General features: G+C 37.0%; 1 protein-coding gene across 10 annotated transcripts in view; it reads left to right on the top strand.

Moving 5' to 3' along the window:
* Positions 1-27,167, top strand: part of FHIT (fragile histidine triad diadenosine triphosphatase) — a 624,994-nt gene that overhangs the window by 169,954 nt on the left and 427,873 nt on the right. For 3 of the 10 annotated variants that reach the window (XM_067303610.1, XM_067303620.1, XM_067303614.1), the window contains exon 3: positions 9,606-9,660. The exons of 6 other annotated variants lie outside the window; for them this stretch is intronic. The gene's annotated coding sequence lies outside the window, so the exon portion shown is untranslated. Of the gene's footprint in view, positions 1-7,168; positions 7,281-9,605; positions 9,661-27,167 lie in introns of those variants that run through there. One more of the 10 variants, XM_067303615.1, reaches the window with a different exon arrangement.

Raw genomic sequence — 27,167 nt, 5'->3', positions numbered from 1 at the left:
GCTTTTTTTGTATTACTATTAATACTTCTGCCATAAACCATGCAGATATATGGCACACTTACAAATTCTGTGTTCTTAATGTACTTAAAAAAAAAAAAAAAAAGTCTTAGAGTCCTTAGCTCTGCTAGCCATTCATTTTTCTACATTTTCCTTTTTTCCCTGTTCAGTATTACAATTTCGTAGTCCTGCTTCATATGTATTGCTGTCAACTGCTTTATTTTCTTTCATTATATATCTCCTACTACTCTTCTAAACTAAGTGGATTTTTTAAAATTATCCTGGCCTAATTTCTGTTTGCCAAGTTTTAACTTTTCTGACAGCTTGCAAGATATTCTTAAATAGTTTCTGATTTTACACTCCCCAAATCACCTGTTCTCAACTGACACAGTGAACAGTTTACATTGTTTATTACTCAGGATTGTGTAACTGCTATAACTCGCTGAATATTCTCTCTTTTTTGTTCTTTCACCATCAATAATTTTGTTCCTAACATCCTAATCTTTACTTAGTTTTCAGGAAGGGATAAGAAAAGGTAAGAGGGTGATGTTTTCTCAGTCTTTCAAGAACAGCTTTGCCATTGTATTTCTCCTTTTTCAGTCTAAGATTAGATCAGTCTGTTTCTTTGACTGTAACTTGTCAGAGTTGCTTCTATTTCTTAGTACCTTTTGTGAACAAAAAATATGCACAAATATGTGCAAACGAAAAGTACTGTAGTAGTTGGGCTACATATGAAGGTTGGTATTGACAAATGCTAAAATGATCATAAAACAGTCTCATAGCATTTGAAACAGAATGTAGTCCATTGGACTAAACTTGGATGCTGAAGGCCTCTATTTCCCACCGGTGGTTTAGAAACAATCTTACGAAAATTCCCGTAATATTTGTCCTTGTTGCTGTCCTTGTTGAACTGCCACTACTTTGAGGAAAGTATTTGCCTATATTCCATAGAAAAACGGATTTTATTGACCAAGTGAATTAGTCTGAGATGGTTTAGCTTGTTTCTGCCTTGAAGTATGTATTTGATTTTGACAGATGAATGAAGATTGGTTTGGAGATATATTGTTTAAAGAAAGGATTAATAATTTCTAAGTATTTTTGACACTAGAAATAAATCGAGAAACTTATTTTTAATTTGTGAGAAGATAGAGGAATGTAAGATCTGATTCATGTGATAAACAATAACTAAAATTGAAGTGCCTTGTCTGTTAGATGAAATGCTGAAGTACTTTGATCTGGATTAGAAATTTTCAAGCAGAAGTTTAGAGGCAGATCAAATGTAGTGCTATCCTTAGACTGTGAATCTCAGTGTAAGCTTGATAAGCAAGGTCATTATACTATTCTTCAATAACTGCCTGTGAGGATACTATTCTTGGGTCTTGTTAGTACAACAGGACATTTAATGATGCTAAGCTTTTGTTTTAGGCAGAGCATGCTTTTTTCAACTGATATTTATAACTACCAAAATTCTGCTTTGGTTTGGTCTTGTTCTCCTTGTCCATGAATGTTTTCTGCTATAAAACCAACATAAAATATGCCAGCTATAACAGTGAAAGTGTAATGTACATAGTGTTGAAAGCGAGTCAGATGACAAAGTTAACTGGTATCATCTTAGGGTTACTTTTGATTGCAGAAATCAGTCTTTGTCCTAAATAGGCAGATCAAATAAACTGCAAGTAATAGACAATGAGTTAATGGAAGAAATTACAGGGGGATTGGTAGCAGATATGCTTTATTCATAAGAGGAATGTGACAGAGCTGCATATACCACAAGAATTAAATTTTCCAGTTTCCATGTCCTATCTTATTATTCTTTTGATATACTGTGATGAAATAAGAGGATGAATCTGGATTACAGAAATGTTTTTTAGAAAGGTATGTTCACTTATAATGTATTGTTTTTTCCTTTTCAAGTTGGAGAACTTTTCTTTACCTTAAGAAAGCTGGTTAAATCCAGTCTCATGGCCAGGGGAGCCGTATCACTGACTTCAGAATTAGACTATAAATTAATCTTCAAATAGTAAAATAAATTTATGGACAATTTCCCTAGTTTAACTTTGTATAACTAAATTGGCACTAAACAATAGTAGAAGAAACCAGATCTAACACATTGATGTGATAAGCAGTATTTGTTAAGACACTTTAAAGTCCATTCTGGCTTGCTGGGAATCTTTTCTGTTTCTTGACAGGGCTTTGTACTGAGCCTTTAACAAAAGAAAGTAAAATAAAGCCAGACCATAATTTAAAAAACAGTGTTGATTCAGAAATGATTGATTGTTGCTATACTTACACTTATTACATATTTACAGGAATTGTATGTAAATACATATTGCACTGAAGCTTACATGGTTATTTACATATTATATACACTGCAAGTATAATAGTTTAAGTGTCTTTAAATACAAGCTGCTGCTGAGGTTTGATTGCTGATTTGCAATAATACTTGCTTGTGTTTGGAAAAATAAATTCCTCTGGGGAAATCAATATTTGTCATGTCAGATTCCACACCTTCACTTGTTGGGGGACAGGGCTGCCTCTGGGAAAAAGCTGATCATTCATATGCTACTATATTAGCAAGATCTATTTGCAGAATAAAGGATTGCTTGGGCCAGATTCATCTATCATCCCGCTCTCTTCTGTCTTGTCCCTGAACACCCTGCACCAGGGTGGGTAGATTCTACATTCTGAGTTGCGAAAGTAATAGCTCTGCCTCCTGCTGCTTCGGCTTGTTTCCTGTGTACCCAATAAATGTTTGTGTGTATGTTTGTGTTCAGTAGGGATTGGGAATAGCAGTGTATGGGAAAGATAAGGGAGATTTTAACTAGCTGGGGAAACATGCTTTACTGAGGTTTTTTTCCAGTGTAAGAGTAATGACAAAACCTGCACAACAGAATTGCCTCTTTTTCCTGCTGCTTTTGAGTGGGTAGGCGCATCTAAGGTGAATAAAATAATAAAATATGTGAAACCACCACAATCAAGAGTTATAATCTATTTGATGTAGGAAATCACCCTGCTTATAGCTCGTACTGCACAAAACCTCTTGAATTGTAAGAGAAAATACAGGGATAACTGATTAATGAAGACTGGAATCTGCAAGCAAATAAAAAAACATGTTTTCAGAACTTGTGAGTATCTTAAAGTATAAATTCCCTTTTAAGCCTGAGAGGGGGACAGTCCAGGAGGGAGAGAGAATCCACCTCCTTTTCCTGTGTTTTGGTGTACTAAAGCCAGTATGTGACTTTGATTATTAGCATGGAACCTTGCACAGGAATAGTCTCCACTGGAATGGAGATTATGAAGGAGGGAAAGCTGATTCCCCTGGCATGACAGGATAAGCCAAAAACCATGCTGGAGGGACTTCACACTTATGCCAATAGCACACATTTGCATGTGGTGCTGTGTTTCTCCTTATGAAGTGGCTAAGGATCTAGTAGTTTTAAATGGTACTCCACTACAGCTTAATCTAGAATTTAGAAATCTGGTTTATTATAATGGAATAAGAATAGAAATACTATCAAGAATGGATGAAAATTTTACCTGTCCATTGAACATCTTTCACAAAACTTATCATTGAGTGCTTTTTATAGCATATACTTTACAGCAGAGGGCTAGATCAGTCCTAACTCCTCCTCCTATTCTTTTTCCAAAAGATAGCTCCATTCTTCTTTTCTAGCAGCAATATTTTGGTCTGTTCTGCTTACTGCTTCACTTCCTGGTATCTATTTTTGTATTGAGGAAAAAGCTGTGATTTACCTATCCCTTGCTTTGGTATCAGTGATGATGCTTCCAGGAGTTGTGCTCACACTGCTTCATTGAGGGCTTTTCTGTACCACATTGTACTTGTACTTCCAGTACACAAGTCAGCTGTTCCTGGTGATGTGGCTTCCCTGGTGCTCAAGTCCCTGCAGACTGAGAGATGGAAGTACACAACATAGACTCTTTCCTTTGCCAACAATGGTGCTCTTTTCCAAACTACCCTGAATCAGTAATTTGGTGGCTTGTTGAATCTGCCCCCACCCTTAGAACTTACTAAAGCAAGTCTTCGAGAGTTAGATTTTAAAGCACTGCCTTGCTTTTACCTTGGCATTGTGGAAATTCAGCTGTTGGCAAGTCCTTTGGTGTGAAATGCAGAATCTTGGATTGCATCAAAACTAAGTTTGGAAGAGCATCCAAAATATCTGTAAACACCCTCAAACTTGGAATTCCAGTAGATAATATATATTCATACACTTCCATGCTTGGTGTGTTATAAACACACTACTAATGTGCTATGATTTCTGTCTTCAGAACTCTCCCGTAAAGTGCTACCCTCCAAATCAATTCATCATAGATGTATTTCTTCCTTAAATAAGAAGCTGTTTTGCAAATTTTAGCCATATTTTCTGTACAGATGTGTAGAAAGTGAGAACAAGAATTTATCCTGCCCAGTGACTGCTTCAATATCCAACTGAATAGGGTAGCACAGGCAGGGTTCCCTCATTGTGCCTTTCAGAATGTAAATCATCTCCCTGAAAAGGGGGTTATTGTGCTCTTTAGTCCTGTTTGCCCCTATGCACAGAGCTGCTTGTGTTCAGCGCGGGGGAATGTGACTGTGCTATTAGAATTAGCTGGTCCCTGCACTGCTTTTGGGTTCTAAATCACATTTTAAGAGATGCAGTTACTTCAGTGGCTTCTTGTGGGATGTGCAACTCTCTCATCCTAGATTACTCATCCCAAATTGCTAGTTCTGCAGAGCAGCTTCTTTATCTGTAATGAAAATACCCCCAAAATGTACTTGCCTGGTTGACAAGTGCAAATATACAGTGTGCAAGCACAAACTGGGAAACTGCATCTGAGCTTATCTACAGATGTAGTACCAGGTGCTTGCATGTTCTGAAGTGATGCATATAAAAGTACGTACATTTGTAAAAGTGGTCAGTTTATTGAGTAAAAGATGCATATTCAGATGTAGGAATACAGATTAGCCATTGCTATGGCAACCTAAATACTCTCTCCAGTTAAAGCAGTCAATTACAAAATAACAGTCCTTCCTCTCACAGGATAAAGCAAAATTCCATTCTTTAAAATTAACGCATAGGTCAATCACAGCGTGGAACATACATGCCGCATATAGAACTGGACTATTGGAATGCTGCATGCTGCTTTATAGCAGTTGTTTCAGTTTCCATTAGAGAAATGCGTTAGTGTTCTGCATGCTATCAAAACAACAAAACAAAATCTGCAAGCATTTCAGTCGCTTTTTCCATTGTATTCAGGAAATGTTCAATTTTGTGAATGTGGATTTCTATGCTTCAACGCTACAATGGTAAGATACTGGAAAGTGAGCTTCTATGCTAGATCACTCATTCGAGGGTTACCAAAGAGGTCAAATGGGAGCATATAGAGAGCATGTTGGATTGCTAGGGGGTAGAAGCCTCATTTAGCTTCTGCAATGCAAAGCAAAGTTAATGACCATGTGTTAAAATAAGAATCAATTATCAAGACTAATAGTAAGTAACCTGGATTAACTCAAGCTAGATTGTTAGTGCAATTGCTTCGGAGATCAGAAGAATTAGTTCCTAAAATTCGTTGTCCAAGAAAATCTTTCTAAGTGAATACCTATTAAATTACATTAGTTTGTGAAGTTTTAAATTTTTGAAGATTTAACTTACATAGGAGACAAAATGATGCATGTCTGGACATTAATGTGTGTTGATATATATGAATGTGTACCAACATCTTGTTTAATGAAATAGCAAAATATGAGCTATTTTACCTATCTGTAGTGCAGAGAAAGATATTTTAGTATCATTCAGAGGCAAGTTAGGAGAATATGGATATAATATGAAAAGTGCTTTTAAGGCAATGTCAAGATCTGTTCATTACATAGTGCTCTTTTACTGAGTGTTTGTGTACTTCTGTTGTTGTTTACCAAATTTGGTTCCTTAGCAATTAAGTACATCTTCAACAGTGAGGAAAAATGAGAAAACTTTCTATGGATATTGCTTGATTTCCCCCTCCCCCCCAACTCATCAAATTAGAAATGCATATCTGCATTTTATTAATTCTGTGAATAAATTGCAGGTTTTATAGTCTGGAAGAAAAGACTTCTGGATTCTGCATGAATCTTCACTCTTTTGAAGCTGCCAGAGCTTTTAGGCTTCTCAGCTACATTTCCTTTTTCTTCCCAGGACTAGATAGAATGTGACCCTGCACTTTAATACATTCTAACAGATTTTAAACGAACCTTTCCTAAATTGGCAAAGGAAAAGGAGAAGATTTCCAGGGACATCCTTGCTAGGTAACGTATCTGTTGGTGCATTTTGAACTGGTGTAATTTTCATCAGCAGTTTTTTTTCAAACTCGCATAACATGTTTGCTAAAGGTGTAAATACAATTATTTTAGGGCATTACCCAGAACTTTGCTCAAGTACCAGCTCTGTTACTGCTGAAACCCTAATGTCCCAACTTATGCCAACAATGAACCAGTTAAAGAACGGTAGAAGCATCTGAAATGATGCACAGCAGGGTAAAAAAATCTCTTGAGGTACTTTGTAATGTCACAGGCAAGAATATTGACTCGGGGAATTTCACTTAATTTAATTTACTGCTAATGAACAAAAACTTTTTAGTAACTGATTCAGGTTTTGAGAAACAAAGGAGGCGCAAACAATTAAGCGGTTAGGGAAACACCCTCCCTCCCCTTCCCTTCCCGCCTCGCCTCTCCTCTCCCCTTCCTCGTCCCTTACCCTCGGGCCCTGCCGGTGGCGACGGGCGGCGCAGGAGGCTGCGGTCGGTCCCTAACGGTCCCTGTCTGCTGCCCCGGGCTTCTCGCTCGTTTCCCCTGCTCCGTCGCGGGGCCGCGCTCCCGTCGGGGGTGTCCCTGTCCCGGCGTGGCTCCCCCCGCCCGGGCCGCCTTCCTCGGAGGTACTGCGCCGGCACGGGGCGCCTCCGGCCGAGCCCCCAACAACGTCCCCTCCTACTTGCCTCCTCCGCTGCGTCTCTCCAGCCGTTTCTCGCTCGCCGCCTTTCGTGTCTCCTCCCGTGCCTGTTCCCACATGCGGAACCCTCGCGGCTGCCGCCCTCTCGCGCGCCTCTGGCGGTGCCGCTTTGCAGCCGTTAGAACCGGCGGAGACCGGCGGAGACCGGCGCGGGCCGGCTCGCAGCCCCCTGCTACCGGAGCGCTGCCGTTTTTGCCCGATGAACGTAAGCAAAGCGAGCGAAAAAGGGCCACCCTTTCAAGTACGCGTAACGCGTAGAAACGTTTGGCTTCGTAACCAGTTGATAAGGTGGTACATCACTATGTAAGTTTGATTTTACTCCTGGTTAAATATGTTAAAGTTGTTGCCTTTCTGTTGCCCTTTTGAAAAGCTGAACCACTGTAGCTATATGGTATCTTGTGGTGTGATACTTTTATGAAAAATAGTTACGACTGTGTACGATCTGTGGGCAAAGTATGGGGAAATACTGTTGCCTTGAAGCACAGAGCGGTGTGCAAATACTTTCTGGAAGCAGATGTTTTGGCTGGAATATACGGATTTCACTTAACTTGGCCTAGCGGATATTTAAGACTATTGATTGTTTTACATAGATTAAAATAGTTAAATGAGAATATTTTAATTATTTTCTTAAGGTTTTGTAAAATTAATCTTTGATTGGGAAATCTACTTTTTTCACGTTTAAATTTTTTTCGAAGCATCAGTAAATAAATTATCATTTTCAAAGTTGAGATTGAATATTTACAAACTTCATTTTAATTTAAAGTATGTTATGGTATGTTACTACTTGAATTCTAGGAAGCTTCTTGCGGTGAAACTTGTAGGATCTGGTTCTGATCTTTTACGTTGCTAGATGTAACTCTTCTTCCTTCTGTGAGTTGGTCACGTGTCATTTAATGAAATCAGCATTTAAACTGCCCAGTTTCCTAGGGGCTACTGTCCTGGGTCGGATGGCAGGACCGCTCGTGTAGTGCTCCTTCTGTAGGAGCCTCGTGTAAGAGTGTGCGTGTGTGAGCCTGGAGAAGGAGGCAGTTGTCACTGGAAAAGGATTTGCATGTAAACTGTGGGGCAGTGCTGAGGGGACTAGCTCTCTCAAGATCTGCAGCACCCTGCCCTTACAAGATGTGGAGGGCCTTTTTTTGGAAGGGGAAAAAGCACTGGAGGGTATCTTGAGGAGATGCTATTTCTCCTTGATTCTTATGCGTGCTTCTTTAATTCTGCCTGTTATACTTTCACAGGAACTAGCAAAGGGGATATGTCAGCTGCTGTTATTGTTAAGAATTAAAATCAAATTCATTTGATAAAAATTGAAAGGATAGTCCCTTGATACATCTTCCCCTCCTAAATCTCTTATAGTAATGTAGGGTAAGTGTTAACAGTAGTAGCAGTTGGACTGTTCAAGCAATTGAGAAAATTCAGGAGAAGCCCTGCTGAATTTACCAAGCCTAGGCAAGCTTGGTATTTTATTTTTCTAATGGATTTTTTTTTTAACCAAGTTTTGCTCATTACCGCTTCTGTGCAGAAATTAGAGAGATTCAAAATAAGATCATAATTCATTCCTTATCTGGTAATGTTACACACAACAAACTGCATGGAAAGAGCATTATTAAGAATGCAGAGGCAAGCACTCAAGAGAGAAGAGGGTGTTAACATTAAGGTTGCCTGTGCAACCTCAGTTCAGCTTCTCTTATGCATATACATTATGATAAAGTGAAATTATGATTATTTAACTACAAGAACACATAATACTTTTTCAGATGATTTCTTCCTTATTCAGTGTAGAAGATAGATAGTACTCAATTAAAGAGTAGATATTCAAAATGTTGTTTTATCCTCACTGTTCAATATGCGGTCCTAAGCCTTTTTTATGGCACACTATTCAGACCCTGCTCTGAAAACAGAATTATTAATTTTCTCATAGGCTTCTCTATGCTGTTCATCACTATAGTATCCAAGTGCTTCACAGGTTTTAAATTAAATTTATCTCCACAAAACCCCACGAGGGAAGTGGTATTATCTCTGTTTTACAGATGGGGAGCTGACAGAGATTAAGGTCAGAAAAATTTACCAAATTTGGATGCATGCTTTAAGACTTAGGACTGCTTTGTTAGAGCACTTTGGATCATATAGTACTATGTTCTGAAAACAGCTCTTACTACTTCAGCTGCAGGTGTCTGTTCCTTATGTCTAGAAACCTACCCCAGCATCTCAAGTGTTTACTCTAAAAATAAATGTGGCATTACTCACAAAAAGTTTGCAAAATACTCTGCACAGCATCACACAGGTATTTTGTGTTCTCTGAAAGGCAAAAGTTCAGCGAATTGTCTTCAGAAGAGGCAAGAGATCCTATAGGAAATTCTAATATATGATATTATTATTAAAGACTTCTTTAATGCTTGCGCACAATTTGGGCAAATTGGGATTACACGGGCCATCTGAATTCTCATACTTGTCAATTTTTAATTGTTTGATTTTTGCAATAGAGAAAGATTAATTGGGAATATTAAAATTAGTGATCTAGTTTATTTGGGGAATTAATTGAGGGAACTGTATTTCCTAAAATTTATATGCTACCTTTTCTATTACAAATGTTAACAGATATTTTCTAAATTTATTTTCATGTATTTTCAGTGTATTCGAATTTCTTTCCTCTCTAAAGGCTTTCAACCTTCTAGAAGACTCATGAGTGAGTATAGTAAAATATTATTTCTCTGCTTAGCAAAACCTTAATGAGCTGTATGTATGTGTTACTATCTGCATTTTGTGTAGTAATTAGATTTACATGGTTCAGTACCTGGTTTTGCTCCTGTTTTCTCTGTTGGCAGTTTACCTTATCCTAGCTCTTCTTTTAGGCTTGCTGGCTGCCAAAATAGTAGCAGAGATAACTCAAGATAGTATCTTAGGTCTTTATAGTTCTTTAATATTGCCCGTGTGGATTTGAACCATGGCTGAATGAAGTGATTTTGGAGTCTTTGTTTTAGTTCCATGAGGATTTTAATTTGACTAGATTGACCAAGGAAGTAAGACTTTCCCCTGTCATTTTCTGACAATTTGTGCTCTGCTCAATCCCTTTGTACTTCGTTTTCCTGTCTGTAAAGTGGGTATTTCTATACATGCTTCCAAGGAGCTTTGAAATCTTTAGCTGACAACAGTTAGCGAAATGAAACTTTGTGTTCAGTGTGTGGTTTACCTATCAGAGCAGTGGCTATCTATGTTGTAATTGCCTAGCTAGTTGCAGAAGCTGTTTTCCTAAATACCTTTTTATTCATAGCTTACATCTGCTCGTTATTAGGCTGCACTTCCTCATATTGTGCCAAATGCATAGCTTTTGTGGAACTGGAGAGCTACTCTACATGTGGAATGTTTTGTCCTGGCTATGAAACAATTTTCTAAGCCAGTAAATATCTTGTAACAACCAGAGAGAATTAATTTTTCAGGAGTTTCAGTCAAGGTCTCTTGTACTTACAGCTGCAGCCTTTTCTAGGCTGCTTTGAATCAGCTACTCCCACAGCGTTATGGCATTACTGTGGCATTACTTACAGAACAACTTCTTGCTGCTGGAAAAAATGGACAATAGTGAGAACTTTGCTTTACTAAGTAGATATATCTACTGGGTAGTTTGTGTAGCACATATGGATCATTTAAATGATCTTTTAAATAATAAAGGCAAGGCAAATTAAATCCATTATTTAAAAGGTACAACGATAGTTAGTCCAAAATTTTCATTAAAAATAACTAATTTATGCACACTTTCTGTAAAATATTTGATACCAATACTCAAGTTGTTGGGCTACAAGTGGAGGGCTGTGCAATTGTGCTAGCAGTCTGTTTATGAGGTAGCTGTCCAGTGGAAACCAGTGCAGTCTGAGGAGTTCACAGATATATTAGAGCTTCGGCTTTGACAAATGCCAGCCAAGTTCTTGCACCTACAGAGGGATCTCTGGCTTAGTTCTCTGCCGGTTTGCTCTGTTTCAGCCTAAACCTTTCATCCTGCAGATTGTATATTAAGATTTAATCATGTCTATAGATTTCCAATTACTCATGAATATCTTATTAGAAAGCCTTGCTGGCAAGAAACTCCAAAGTACTTTCAGTAGATTATACAGAAATTTGTTCCAGAATTAGTTGCAGAACAGTCAGCTGGCACCCAATTCTTGTTTAAAATGTTATCAGCTTTACTGACAAATGAGAACATAATACTGTCTCAGTTATTCCAAATCACTGTGTGACCAGAAATGTTTTTTTATATTTTAATCTTGAGAAGTTAAAAGGAGTAACACTAAAACATTTTTGTGGATGCCTGAAGTGATTCAGAGCTAAAAAGGAAGCCGGAAATGCAGCAAAACCATTCAAAATTACTTGCTTGGTTTATGACTTATGTGACTCATGCAATTCTGTACAGTGAGTGGGGTTCAGGCATAATTGTTGAGACTATTGCCGAGAAGGAAACGGAACAAATTCAGGAACCTTAAAGTAGTTACAGATAGATTAAAATGTGGACTTTTCAGGATATTTGGCAACTGTAAAGTAAAAAAATAAACTGGAGAATGATGTGTATATATATGCTATTATTATCTGTTCCAATTAGTAGATGCTATGATATGCTTATGGCATAAGACCATTGTAATAACACACTTGTGGAAATACCTGCAGTTCTTAGTACTTTCCCAATGTTTATAGTAACATTTTTAGCATTCTTTAAGCTTTTACCAAGCCCAGCATTTTGAAAACGCAAATATAAGTTAAGGCTCTTCAGCACAATATCTTTCTCTCTGGTTCTGACTTGTCTGTATTTCTACTGCACAGTATTACAGTATAGAAAATATCTTACTACATCCATAATCTTGAAGTTTGACTTCAAGAATATTGACAAGACTATCTAGCTTTGACTTCTGTTGCTTGTGAAAATGAACCAGAGGAGAAAATGCTGGAGTTCTGTTGTATAGGCCCTCATTCTGAAAGGGTTATTGATGCTAGAAAACAGGTATTTTAGTGGTTAATCTACTAAGAGCTCATGTCTATAGTGGAAAAGGAGACTCATAAAGAAAGTAATTTAAGGTAAGAATTTACATAAATATAAATTGTGCTTGGTGAATGCACTGATCAAAGAATGATCACTGCTTAAGCAGGCAGCATGGTGTTCACCACCCTATTATAGATAAGGCTTACTATAGCATTATGGTGTTCCACTGAAATTATTCTGTTTTATTATTTCAATTTGAGTGTTTAAGTTTCAGTTTTATTATTTCAGGACACCACCTAGGCAGTTGAATATGGAGAAGGATTCGTTCAGAGAGATCTCATGCTCGGAGTGTTTTCTAGAACGTACAAAAAACCAAACTGCTCCTCAGCTTAATTCTGTCCTTGACCATGTTCCAAACAAAGCTTAGGCTGAACTGGATGAACACTGCATCAGCCCTTCTTTCATAAGCATGCATCAATTGAGACCTGCTTCCAGTAAAGGCATTGACGGAACTTGTCTTGACTTTAGGCAATGAAATTTGGCTCTTTTGGTGGGGAAGGAGAAGGGAAGTTATCAGGTCTTATTGCTGAAGTCTGAACTCTAGTGTGATACTCCCTCTATTTGTCTACTCCTGTTGAACAAATTGCATTTCACTTGGTTTATAAGAGAAGGGTGAAAGTGGGTCAAACTTTTTTGCTGTCGTTTTTAGTATTTTGAACTGCTAAAGCAGGAGTTTTCTTCCCCGCAGATTTAAAACCCTACTGCTCTTTGGATGTGCAGACTTTTGCTTAGGTGAAATTAGCCAATGGCCCTCAAGCCTTTCTTTGTGCACTAAAATTTTTTTTCAGCTGTGTGTTATTGCCTTTTGTTGAAGATGCCTTTTTTCTCTCTAGTTCCGTCTAGCCTTAGCACAGCTGCATGTTTGTGTTTGAAAGTTTAACTTGTCTTTTAAAAAAGCTGTGCTATTATCATACACCTGGAAACAGAATAGGTCTAGTATCTTAAGTTTTGACTTTATTATACTTTTAAGCCTGTCCACAGTTCTTCACAAACTTCACAAAATAATTAGTTTATTTCATCTTTGGAGGAAATCAAATTATAGATTTTTTTTCAGAAGGTAATTAATAATAGGGTTTTTTTTAAATGTGCTTTAACCATTGTTTTGAATATTATCTTGTATTATAACTGAGAAGTTTGAATCCTGTGTGTTTTTCATGCAAGGGAGGAAACTGTTTACTGGACTAAACTGTTCAGTCCAGTGCTGTGGGTATTAGATGACAGGAGCAGGAACTGCAGGACTTTTCTTCTCAGCTGAAAAAATCTTATGAAAGGGATCATATTCAGTACATAGATTTATTTTGATATAAACCTGGTAAGATTGATATTTCTGCTGTCAGATATGCAGCATCTCCTGGAAACTATAAGGCTGGTCTGTTTTTGCCCCAATTCAGTTATGTCATTGTGTTCAAAATTATCTAACCAATAACAGCGTAAATTTTAAGTAGCTTCCCATCATGCTTTAATGCTGGTTTGACAGTGAGGAGGAGGATATTGTTGAAACTTTGAACATTTTCATTAAGTTCCCAACTGTAAAAACTACTGGTTCTATTTCCTGTAGATTTGATTAGGAAACAAACTTATACTGTCAAATATAGGACTTAGGTTCACTAACGTGATGCTGAATTATGAATATGGTAGAAACGGAAGAAAAGGAGACCTCCGGCAGTCAGGTTCATCCAGTTACCCCAACTGCCTATGCGTGTGAAGGTCTTAGCAGATGTTTGTCAAGCCTGTTCTTGGAGATGGAGACTGTCCTTGTGCCCCCACCCCTCAATTTATTCCAGGAGTTAGTGCTAGACAAGAATTTTTTTGGTAATGTCTAACCTAAATCTCCCAGCTGCAGTTCAAGTCCTTTACATTAAGTCTGTTTATTGTGATTATAAACAAATACTGTTTTCCTTTCCTGCAAGGTGTTTTTACCTGTTTGAAGCCTATTGCTCCTTCATTGTAAATCAAGTTTTCTGTAGGTCTGATTATTTTTGTTCTTCTCCTTTGTATCCTCACCAGCTGGTGTAAAACTGAGTATGAATAAGACCCTGACTGTGCTGAAGAATGAAAAAAAAAAAAAAATTACCTTCCCTATCTTTCAAACTACACCCCTGTTTAAATCCCAGTATATCTGCATTTTCATAGGAGCATGACATTGTGTTCAGCTTGCGATGCCCTATAAGTATAGATCCTTTCAGCATAGCTTGCGTTTCCCCAGCTGTTTTCCATACAGTATTCATGTGGTTTCTTATTTCTGTTTAGTCAGATGTGTGCTTCCCTGCTACATATTCATGAGTATTAAAAATATGGTTGCTATATGTGGCCAGGTCACTGCAGAGATTGCGATCTGTATTGCTGTATAAACCTTTTCCTGTTACAGGGCTTAGGAAAGTGTTCATGTCCTTAATCACTCAAAAGATTCTAAGTGTTTTATTTGATAGGAAGAGTAAGGGAGGTAATGTGGGCCTTTCGGGATAAGTACTTGTACTGATAGTACGGAGAAACTGTTAGTTACTTTGTTTTCAGCTTTCAGTAAATTTTATTTTGACAGTCAGGGAACTAGATAAGAAAATTAAAGGATTGCAAAGGAATTTGTTGGTGAGAATTTGTTACAGCAGGTAGGCAGACAATGTCTGTGCAAGATTCTTAAGAAATAGGGTCTGCCAGATCCCAGGAGCAGTGAGTGGCAGTAGTCATGCATCCTGCTCAGAGTACAATGTTTGCATATGATAAGAAATTGTCCATAACAGGGACAAAAGTTAAAACTTTAACATTTTCATGGAAAAAAGCTTCCAGGACATTTTTTTAAATGTAGGTATTTAATCATTTCAAAATATAAATATTTTGACTATTACAATATTATAAATACAATGTATACAATATGTAACAAATTTCAGAATAAAATGAAATGATGAATTCTAAATAAAATCTCTTAATAGCAAAAGTAATATGTGCAGTTGTATAGCTTGAGCATTTTAGATGTTTAAAATGTGGTAATTGGCACATTCCCACTAGAATGTATAATGTTTGAAAGTTACTACGATGCAAAAGGAAGAATTCACTTCTCTAAGTGCAGATTTTGCCTTTCTCACCAGATTCTTCAAGGTCAAATATGCCACTGATAAACCTGAAAAAAATTAATGATATTGAAAATAAAATACTTCTGCTATAGGGGGTGTTGAAATACAGGTGAGTTTATGGCTTAAGTATCTGTTCTAAGCCTTTCAGAATCTTATTGACTTAGTTCAAAAGCTGAGTTTATTTAGCTTCAAAAGGGAATTAAACATGTACTTTTACATGTTTCAAAACATATAAAGAACATCATTATTGTGGCACACTGAAAAACTTACAAAGTACCTCAGAATATTCTATTTCCTATACAACAAATAATCTGAAAAACAAGGAATGAATTTTGAGGAGTTTTCAATAGTAGGGGCTGTTAAGTACTCTGGGCCTATAATGGTTATCATGCAGTATTTCTGAGGTGTTACAATTACAGTTCAATAGTTCTGGTTTCAAAAGACTTGTATCATGCATTTTGTTATTCAAACGTTACATGCCCTTCTTCCAGGACATTATTTTTCATATATTACCAATGCTTCTATAGGCCTGTATATCCACATATCTATGGTATATGTATGATATAGATATCAAAAGGATTCAAATCTAACACAGTTTTTGGTAACAGTCCAAGGTAGTGGGAATATGGCAGCTTGCATTTGCATCTTTTATTATTATGTGCTTATTCTTTTAGTTGACTTGCAGCCAGGTATCAATCAAGACTTTTTTTTTAATTGACTGAGTTCCTCATAGTGTTCTGTTCATAAATGTAAAAGGAAATGATCCCTGCCGCAGGTATCTTATGATTTGACAGAGTAGAGGCCAGAAAGTGGGAATGTTATTTCTCCTTTTCAGAACATACAGTGCAGTACAGAGAGAGAACAGGACTTGTGTAAAGTCACAGAGAAAATATGTGCAGAGAAGGAAAACTAAAAAACCTAGAAAAGCCTATTTATTTCAGAGCAGTTTCTTTATTCATCATCACATTTCTTCATAATAGTTCAGTAGAGTATTGTCTATGTATTTTTTTTAAAAGATGTGCAAGCCATTTTGTGCATTTACAGCTATTTTCTCTATGCTCTTTCCATCATTGTTGGCATGCAGTTTGCAGTTCTGTTGGTTTAAATGAAGCAGAAATAGTAAGAAATAATCATGTATACTTGCATTTTGGCTATGGCTGTTGTATAACCTTTTTTTTATAGTTGCAGTATTGGAGCAGAACTTCATCTTTTAATTGTATATTAGATATTTATGTTTACTGTTATGGCTATATAATTAGACTGTACAGTTATTACAGTCTACTTTTATGCAGTAGCCTTGATCCTGCTATCAAGATGGGAGCACCTTTTTCCTCCCAACTGTAATACAAGTTGTTTAGCAGCAGCCAGCTAACCAGCCAGCATGCATCTCTGGGCTGGTCACTCATTGCTTCCAGAACCCTGAATTAATCACAGCACTGCTGTCATGTAACTAACAGGATGCTCCTAGGGTCTTGGGGGAGGACTCTTGTTCTTGTGGGGACAGCAGAAGGAGTAGGAAAGATGGGGACATAAATCCTTTGAAACAAGGCTTTATTAATTCTGATGCCTATAGAGCATTTTATACATAGTTTTATTTTGGAGTATGTGTACCTATATAAGGAAGTAAAATGAAAGCTAACAGGATGTCTTAAAGATCCCAACATCTAGCATTATACATAAATGCACTGTATATAGATGTAAAGAACTCACAGTCTAGTATTATTAGCTGTATATAAATGTAGCTCTGACAATAAATTTTCATTAAACAGCTCTCAATCTCTGTGGCTTAGGAATTGTTAGGTATAGTATAGTGTCTGCGTTTTCCTCTGAATGTTTGTTACATACTTTTATTAATTCATCAATATAGAATGCTTAGGTATTGCAAGAATTGTTCCAAATATGGCAAATTCTTAGCATTACAGAGGCAAAACTACAGTTATAATGATATTAATGCATTGCATTCAGAATTAATTAAAGTATGATAAATCTCATTGCAGACTTGTTCTTGCTGTTCACTTCTTTTCTTAACATGGGCAGAAATATGATCAGGCATTGTTGTACTGCATATGTGCGGCTTTATTCTTTGTGAGTTTTCAGAAGTTAAAGCCATTTCATTCTTTCTGTGCCCCTGCCCCGGTATGGCTGGATTTACTTTAACTTGCAGTCCTCTAACTAAAGTAGTTTCACCTGAAGAAGATGAACTTTTGCATCTTTCAGTTTCTCTCGTGGTCAGTACCACATAGGGAGTACTGGTTCAGTTCTGCTTTAAAGAATCGAATACAACTGATCAGTCTGTGAAGTACGTACAGAATCAAGCAGTGATGTAACATGATGTAACAGGTTTCTCAGTAACATAATGCTAAGCTGTTATAAGTCACAACAATGCATCCTCCTGTTTCTTGCTGGTTTTGTTGAATCTTCAAAAATATTGTACAGTTAAGGCCATAATATTGCGTCTTTGGTTTAAAAAATGATGATGTTCCATCCAATGTTATCCCATTTTTTAGTGCTCTCAATGAAGGCAAAAGTAACTATAACTGATCATTTTGACATACTGTACCTTATACTGGGGGCTTTGCCCAGCCCTGGAGCTGCATGATGTCAGATAACAGGATGTTTTAAGGAAAAAATCCTGTACTGTTTTTGGAAGCTTATCATACAACATCTCTTGCTCATTGGGCACTTATTTTTGTCTGGATTTTTGTAATCCTGCTGTATTTTGTACCAGCCCTGAGTTGTGTGGATCATCCTTTTGCTGTAGCACACCCTTTATCTCATTCTTCCTCTCTGACTGTGCTTTTTTATAACATTGTAGAAATTCTGGAAGAGCCATTTCTCTCCCTCCCAATGGACTTTTACTCCTTGAATCTTTTCACCTAGCTCTCTGCAGCTTGTCTTCTGCAACTCTTTTTGCCCCATCTCTTCTGTCGAATGCTATAGATTGCATTTGCTCAAAGGAGATAGTAAGCCACTTCAGAGTAAAGCTTAAGTCTTGGTGTGTATTTCTAAAATGTAAAAAGTGACTTTATGCAGTGCTCTATAAGTAATAAATAAGAATGCTAAAACATGACACCTTTTAGTTCTCTCCACGTTTTCAAAGCCACCTTTATCCACTGAAAGGTATAAAGAAAGAACATTCCTAGTTGTTCTGTCCTGTCAGCTCTCTTAGTTTGTAGCCTCCAAAGAAATGAGCTTAATCTCAATGTTTCAATGTGCAGCATGCTATTCTCTGTAGCAACCTTCCTTCTCCATCTCTACCTTCACCAAGGTAGACAGTTCCTTACACCTATATATCTTGAGAAATGTCACAATCTTTTATTGTTCCTTTAGTGTGTAATGTAGCCCTATGTAGCCACACTGGAAAAATGGATTTTCACAGTATAATTTTTGGCAGTTACTGCATACTGCTATGTAGCGTTTTCTTAAGCTTTTCCTTTTCTGCCTTTCACTTTTCTGCTTTAGAAAAAGGCATGATTGATACTAATATTTTTTCTCTGATAAAAATATACTTTCTCTAGATCTTAGTGTTGGTAATACATAACTCATGTTCTTTCTTAATAAAAGCCATTGGTTGTTCCATTACTCACGATAGTTATTACAACACTAAAGGTCTCGTTCATCAGAATTTGACTTGCAGAGGCAAAACCAAAAGCCTAACTGATTTCTCTATGCATCAGGATAGCTGTTTTGGATGCATGTTATTGAACAGAGCATCTGAAATATAATGTTTTTTTGCTAGAAGTTTAACACTGAGGAAAGATTTGGGAACACCATTTATTTTATTGCATATTCATGTTTGTACATATTTTGCTCTTTCAATAGAAGTCAAGAAGCAGGTGAACATATTGATTATATCCCATTTTACAAGACATCTACCTTAAAATCACAGATCTGGTATTTGGATTTTGAGAAGTTATTAGTTCTCAGCCTTTTCTTTGGGTTCCATTTCTTCTTCTTGGGTGATGATGAAGGAGGAAACAATCTCAAATCATCTCTGCTAATATGAGGAAAAAACTGGACATGGAAATGTTTAGCAGAGAAGACTGAAGCTCTAAATCAATAGTTCTATGCACTGGAGTCTTGAAATGAGGTTCTGTTTAAAAGATACTGTCTGAAGCATTGCTATGTATTCAGTTCATGCTTATTTTCTGGTATAAAATAGGCAGAAAACGACTTCAGTATAATGTAAGGCAGGAATTTTATTTCTTGTTAGTCACAATAAATGTTTGTTTGAAAAAAGCAAAGTAGAAGATAAAGGGCATGAATAGCCAGAGTGTCAAATGGCAAATTTTTTTACTGTGATACCTAGAAACTGCTCATAACATGGGGAAAATAACAGCTCTTATCTGAGCACATAGGCAGACGATGAGCTTGCACTGCCTGAATTGTTTCATTGGTACAGGTAAATTCTATATGAACCATCTTCTAAAGACTATGACTTGCAAGTGGACAGTTGAAGTATGTAGAGTAGGTCTAGTTTGTTCAAGACTCTTCCAAGCCGTTATTTTTCTTTAGTTTTAATGGCTAATACAATTCTTTTGCTTCTACAAACCTTTTCATTTATTGTAGAAAGCTTTACACTCATTACCTGTATTATAAGAAACAAACAAGTTTGCCTTATTTATATTCCAAAATGCCTACTATAGAAATTAATTTGACAACTACTGTTCAAATTAATTTGACAACTACTTCTACATCATTTAAGAATATTTGTGCCTTCTGCGTGTATCACGGATGCTATGCTGCTCCTGAGATCTAGCTCGATTCTTAATTTTCTGGTAACCCTGTCTATGTGACTACCTTGTGGTGCTGCTACAAAATGATTCACTTCCTGCTAGATGTCTTTATCCTTTTTGGTCAACAAAGACCTGTCTGTAAGTTTTTAATGATGACTATTGTAAAAGTCTTGACAATGACAGACCAGACTTACGGCTTATTTCAGGTGCATAAACTGACTGTTTAATGCCAGAAGAGGAATAATCTTAAAAAAAGGATAAAGCTTTAAAAGAAACAAACAAACAAAAAAAAACAAGCAGAACCAAAACTGATAAAGATCAAAGAGAGGCAGCAGGAAGACATGAATTATTGCCATGTAAGGTTTTCCCCTAAAACTTAACTTGCCTTTACTGGTGTTTAAAAGGGATATGAATTTCATTTTGTTCTGGAAGTTTTAAGTTTAGATCTAAAAACAACTGGTGTATGCTAGTACTGTATTTTGCCTATAGCTTTTAAATAGACTAACAGCATTTTTTTTTTTTTTTGTTGAGTGCATCTTCAGTTTTAAATGTTATGTTGAGAGCTAGACTTGTTGCACTTGAGACAGGCTTACATGCATACAGCTTTATTAGTGGGATCCATAGCTGATGGCATAATCAGCTCTAATAATGAAAGCTACTTTTGGGGGGAAAAAATAAAACAAATGGAGAGGAAAAAAGAAAAGGGAAATCTCTTCCCAGGAGTCAGTCTGGAAGAGAAGCATGGAAGTCTCCCAGATGAGTGTCCTCCTCTGGGTGTCCTTTCCAGTGCAGCAGGTGGTTCCTCCTCAGTCTTTTTTTTTCCCCCCCACACAGGGACTTTATAGTTTTCATCATGGCCACGGCTTGGGTGAAGGGGTACAGAGCTGCAGGTAGAAGGCAGGCTACGGGATTGCAAAGGCATCTGAGCACTGTATAGATTAAGATGCTTAAGCACTATGCAACAGACCACAGTCTATTTTAAGTGTAGGTATTTTGGCTTGATTGACCATGTTAAGAAAATGGCAGTATATTTAAATGGTAATAATTTTGATGTTTTCTTTGCTACTAATCACTTAAATAGATTAAACAGGTGAAGCTGCAGGTAGTGGATTCAAGTCCGTCATGATCTATGTATGACATGAGATATCAGTCCTTGCGAACACCACCCAGGACTGGTTGCCTGCATCACATTTAATAGGGATTCTGTTCAGTTGCTTCTGTGGGTGGTGAAAATGGAAAATATTCCACACAAGCTTGTCCTTTCAACGCCATGCAGAGCACTAAATACTAGCCCCACGGAAAGAACCTAAGCTATGACTGTCAAAGATACGTGAGCATCTCTCCTAGTTTTATAATAATCTGGTCTTTTCAGAACAGAAATAGCAATGGGTTGCTGTATTTTAGCTCACTGAGAGGAAGAGGTTTTTTTTTTTTTTAATTAGAGACCTTATTCTGAAATTGGAAAAACTCAAAATACATAGTTAAATCTTGTAGAAGGATGGGAGTGGAAGATGCTGTGAGATAAAACCACTCTAGGGACAAAGTGCTAGTAGGAAAACAGAGTGATTTTTTAGAATAAAATGCTTTCTTTTTGTTAGTGTTTTTAAGGATTCTTTGATCAAAGTAGCAAATCCCGACTGCTAGAAACAAGGACATTCACTGATATGTGCTTGAGTTTAATATTCTAAATGAGATGAGTTTCATCCTCACAAAGTGGCAGTGAGGGGATGAGTAAAGAAAAAGCATGAAGAGAGAGGAGAGATAGCATGCAGGGTAGTTTTTCGTTGTACATCATTTCTTGAACGTGATGCAGAATTCAGATATCTAAGTATCACTTTTCACGTAACCAAAACTTTTTAGAGGGAAAAATGCCAAACATGCATTTAAGGAAATAATTTTGTGGGCTAAAGGGCACATTAGAAAATGCCATAGAAAAATCTGAAGTTAGCCGTAAACGTAATTTACTGGAGAGTTACTTGGTTCCTTTGACTACAGTGTGTGGCACAGTTGTCTGTGTTGTTGAATTGAAAAAAGCTTTTTTTGGTAAGATTTTTAAAAAGCAGATGAACTAAGAAAAATTTCTGAACAATTATTTTAATTTTTCCCATATACATTTTATTTGTTTTTACAGTGAAATTGAATAGCAGAGTAAGAGGTGTCAGGATTAATGAACAAGTGACATTAATACTGTAAAGTGGCAAACTTTAAATTTAAAAATACTTGAAAAACAGTCTGAGGAATATTCATTCACATTAGCACAGAGAGATAATGGCCTCGTAGATGGCTTTCTTTAATTTACACATTTTAAGTTAGTGGCGTGTTTTGCAATACCTTACGTTCTGTTATTATAAACTGATACATAATTTCCCTAAAATGGTGCCTGAGTGATTGCTTAGCAATAGCCTAAAGCTTGGTTCCCAGCTGGTGGTGATTTCAATGCCTAGGAGTCAAGGACAAGTACAGGCATACCTTGTTTTATTGTGCTTAGCTTTTTTTGTGCTTTGCAGATATTGTGTTTTTTACAAATTGAAGGTTTGTGGCAACCCTGCGTTGAGCAAGTCAATTGGTGCTGTTTTTCCAACAGCATGTGCTCACTTCATGTGTCTGTGTCACATTTTGTACATTGTTTTTTTGGACATAATGCTATTGTACACTTAATAGACTACAGTATAGTGTAAACTTAACTTTTATATGCACTGGGAAACCAAAAAATTTGTGTGACTCGCTTTATTGCGATATTCGCTTTATTGTGGTGGTCTGGACCTGCACCTGCAGTATCTCCGAGGTATGCCTGTAGCTGTACAATAAAATGAAAGGGCATTGTGGAGTGCTAGCATCACCTCAGTTGGGCATTCAGGTGGGAGGTCTGCTGAGGCAGAAAGGCACCCTAAGAAGTCAATGGAGAGCGTACTATCACTCTTTATGGTCACTACAGAGAAAGTAGTTTCCAAAGGTATTCTACTCTATCTGTCTCTGACTATACAGATGACTTGTAACAAGCATACACCTAACTTGATATCTTAGGGGCCTGACTTTAGGTGAGATTCATTTGCGTTCAGACTTTCCCTTGTGTATTTGACACCAACAATTCTATAGGCTCAACTCTTAAAATGGAAAAAAAACAACCTGCTCCCCCTCCCCGCCAATGCTAGAGAACGGAGACCACTCTTCAGGTTTTTTCTCAGAATTGTTAAATGTATGAGTAACATTTTTATAAGGCAAATGTAATGTGCATATTCTTGAAATTTTACAAATTATATATTTGAAAATATTTCAGCATATCTCAGTATTTGTCTTAATTTTAGCACTCTTAGTTTTTGGGGTGTAATGTAAAATGCCAATGTAAGTTTCTTTCTAGTGCAAGTTATACAGATCTGAGATCTGTTGTTGCTGTAAAATTACTCTAGTTGCTATCTTAGCCTTTAGTACTATATTCCCACCTACAACGGGAGGAACACAGCTTGAAGGAAATTTAATTAGGAAAATGAGGCAGATGAAATAGGCAATGTAATGTATATGGGCAATATGAAGAAGAGTAAATACACTTTTTATCTCAATAGTCAGAACAGAAACTGTGTTAAACAGGGCTGAAATTTTCTTTTATCAAAAATAGATTTCTTTCCTTTTCTAGCATTACTATGTAATTGTCCTCCTTATTACTGAGATTAAAAAGACTACTATCATTGAAGAAGAAACATCTTTTACCAATTGTATTTAGATTCTTTTTTTAGCTGGCACTGACCTCCTCATTATGCGAAGAATTGAAATACCCTGAGGAACAGACTTAGTGAGGAGATTACAGTCAGCTGGGAAACTTTGTGCATGCACTATTTGCTTCTCATGACCTGTATACATACACCTGTACTGTATAGATTTCTACTTGTTTACAGGTCATTCAAACAATAAGCAGGTAGAATTCAGATGACTGAAAACCTAGTAGGCTGGTAATAGTTTCCTGCCTCACTGCACTCTGGCACTTCAGCCTTGCAATGCTTGTGTGACGCTGCACAGTCACAGATTTTTTTCAGTTGTACCCATTACTCATTTCCCTAATTAAAAAAAAAAAAAAATTATTGGTTCTGTGCACAGAATACTAGATCATGCTTTGCAAAAAAAATACAGAAAATCACTAGGGCAGAAAACAGCTGAAGTAATAAGTAACAGGTAATGAATAGTTGTTTATGAAAAAAATTCCTATAATGCACTTCCATGATTGGAGAGGATGACAATGGGAAGTCTGCAGTATTGCATAGTGCAACCAGTACAACCTGTACACTTGCTTGAAATAAATACCATCTTTAGTCAGAATCAAGAGATGGAAATATACTACTCAGGTATATTACTATATAGTCAACAAATGTAAGAGCTTTTAATACATGTGTTAATCTTACCCATGAAATTTCAAAATGTTCTAATAATGATTTCAGCTCTTAGTTCTTGGTCAACCTTCAACCTGGCTTTTCAGATTCTAGCTTAGGGAGTTGTGAGGCCATTGCTTCATCTTAGTCTAGCTGTACTAGTACTGCGCCTTCCTTGGTTCTTTTTAAGAAAATGACAGTGAAATAAGTAAAGATGCATGTGGTAGGGGAATCATGAAAACATGGTATAGTCAATCTAAACAATTCTATGACCCACTAATTCTACAAATGAATCCATGTAGTATTTTCTGAAAATGCGTTTTATTGTTTTTAAAGCATTGAAAATACCTGTCATATATTAGATATAAAGCAGTGGTGACCCAAATTCTATAGCTAGTAATGCTGCATATTTTTATTTCAGCAAATATGTTGAGTGTATTTAAGTAGGATATCATCCCAGCAGACAAAGAACTTCTTTAAAAATCTCTCTAGAAGAACAAAGTACTGTGTTTGGCATTGTTTTTGGTATGTCCGTTGGATATAATTTTTGTCTAACACAGCTTAGAGTTGATTTTAATTAGAGCATTCCACTGATCTGACAAGGTGTAACTGATGGTGAAGGTCCTGAGGAGACCCTTCTCCTTTACAGTGTTACTATGGATTGCAGACGTAACACCCACAGGGTCAATGGAGACTAGACAGAATGCCTGTGGTTATGTAGATATTTGTAGAGTCGTGGCCTTGTTCTCCAGTTGAGAATGAGCTTCTTGGGCAAGGGGTGGGAGGAAGGGAATTCTGCTGCTTCCCTTCCTAGCACAGGTTAGCTGCTGGATCAGTACGTACTGCCTACAGTGCTCTGCTCTAGTTCAGGTCAACCAGAATTTCTTTTTTGGAATTTGAGCTCCATTTTGTTATTCTGGTACTTTCTACCCACCAGTTCATGGTACTAGTTCTTTCTGCCCTGAGGTGTTGAACACTCAGGATTCCCCATGAATTTAACATCTCTTGCAGTGAAGGTCCTAAGGGCACGGTACTAGTCCGCTATTAAATCTAAATGAGATCCCAAATCTTCAGAATTAGCGGTGGAGAGGAAAATGTGGGGTTTTGTGTGTGTGTGAGTTAGTATAATAGTAAAGGTAGAAGAAAACCTCTTCACACTGATTTTCTTGGTCAAATAATACATACTTTTTCCTTTGTTTATCTAGATTGTTTTGGTCTTCACCTGTCCCAAATCTACTAACTGCAGTAATGTTTTGACTCATGCAAAACTTATCTTGGGGGATGCCATTGCCCAGTATTGATATGAATCATGAAGCCCTTAACACACGCCAGCCTTAGTTCCTGTATTTCTTAGAATTTGTTTCATTCTGCAACTTGAACAATTTCACCTGAAGGATTGAAGAATTTCACAGCATACGTTTCAGAGAGAAATTTGATTATTTTTAACAGTGAGTTTCAGAGTCGCCATTAGACTGGCAAGACCCATAGGAGCTAAGGGCCCTAGTAATTCAAGTACATAATTAGAACAGAAAAACACCAGGTCATGAGTTTCTTGCTTCCCTGGAGTCTCAGTTGTTGAAGCATGGGATCTAGACTTTATTTCCAAGGTCATCAACCTTATGCTGAAATTGTTTATTATTTTTGGCTATGGCAACAAACAGCCATAGGACTTCTCTTGGTGGATTGCCTAAATCTCAGGTTCTCTGCCTCCTTAAATCTACTTCAGAAGTGTCAGATTTTAAAATCAGCATCTATATTTTAAAATCTTGGCTCTATGTGTTAAGTGTATTCCTTATCTCCTGGACAGTGCTTTTAGTTATCAGCAATCTGGAAGGTAGAGAAAAAAAGATTGGTAGTATTTTTATTTCTGTCCATGATTTTGCTAGGTGCAAAGGCAGGTGAGGTGGTGTGTTTGTCCACCACTGAAGCTACTATCTTACAGTTTCATCACCAGATGGCAGTACTGGTTATTCCACATGTTTTGGCCTTGCGTCAGGAACATTTCCTTCATTGAACAGAGCACTGTGTCTCTTTATCATATCATATAAAAACATTCTGATGAATTAACCAGAATGAGAACCCCTCCCATAGGGGTTGCTGATTGGCTGCTTGAGAGAAATGGGAATGATTTTTTGAAGTCCATAATAATTATTTTTTTCAGACATCAGCAGAAGATAAAGCAGGTGTTTCCTCTGGGAAGTGATTCTTCTAGTAGCTAAAGAGACTGATTTTGTATCCTGTCGAGTTTCAGGTTTAATATATGGTGTGGGACACATCTTCTCAGACACTTAATCTTCTGTTAACTTTTTGGAAAAAAATAACACAGCGCCAAATATATATGCATTTATTTTAGAACCTTTTCAGATCTCTGAAGCAGGAATGGCACACTTCCCACACTTTCATAGTCTCCTCAAGCCTTTCCCTTCATCTGTGGGATAACAATGTGCAAAATCAGACATGGTGCCTGCTTTGGATTCACTAGAGAATATGTATTACATGAATATCCAGCCATTTGAACAGTTAGTGTTTATAGGTGTTTTTTTCTGGTGTAATGCCTGACTAGATGCATCTGCTATCCTTCACTTAATTTAGTAAAGTTCTTTTATGGAATCAGGTAGCTGAAACAGTCAGAACTTCTTTCCAAAGAACAAGTACAAGTGTGTGCATTTAGAGAGGATTGTTCTATGTACTTTTGGGGGGGGGGGACTAATTAATATAAATCTTTTTGATCAAGATCCAAGCAAAAAAATACATACCAAAGAGCTGAAACTTGTGTCCAGTGGTTTGGGTCTTATTGAATACATTATGCTTGCAAGAAAAGGACTGTAGCGAAAGACTCCACATGACTCTAATAATGCCTTCCCCCAGCTGAAGCAACTTACAAAATTGATTTTTCTGATTAATCACTTGGTTCAAGCAAGGTAATGTTATTGTAGTGCTTTGGATGTATCTGAAGTATTGTCACATAATATGCATCATTACTTCATATTACTTCATATTTTGCCCTG

Source organism: Apteryx mantelli, chromosome 12 (assembly GCF_036417845.1).
Source record: "Apteryx mantelli isolate bAptMan1 chromosome 12, bAptMan1.hap1, whole genome shotgun sequence".
Taxonomy (NCBI): domain Eukaryota; kingdom Metazoa; phylum Chordata; class Aves; order Apterygiformes; family Apterygidae; genus Apteryx; species Apteryx mantelli.
Note: the sequence above shows the minus strand (reverse complement) of the source record. Positions and strands in the feature narration are given on the sequence as shown.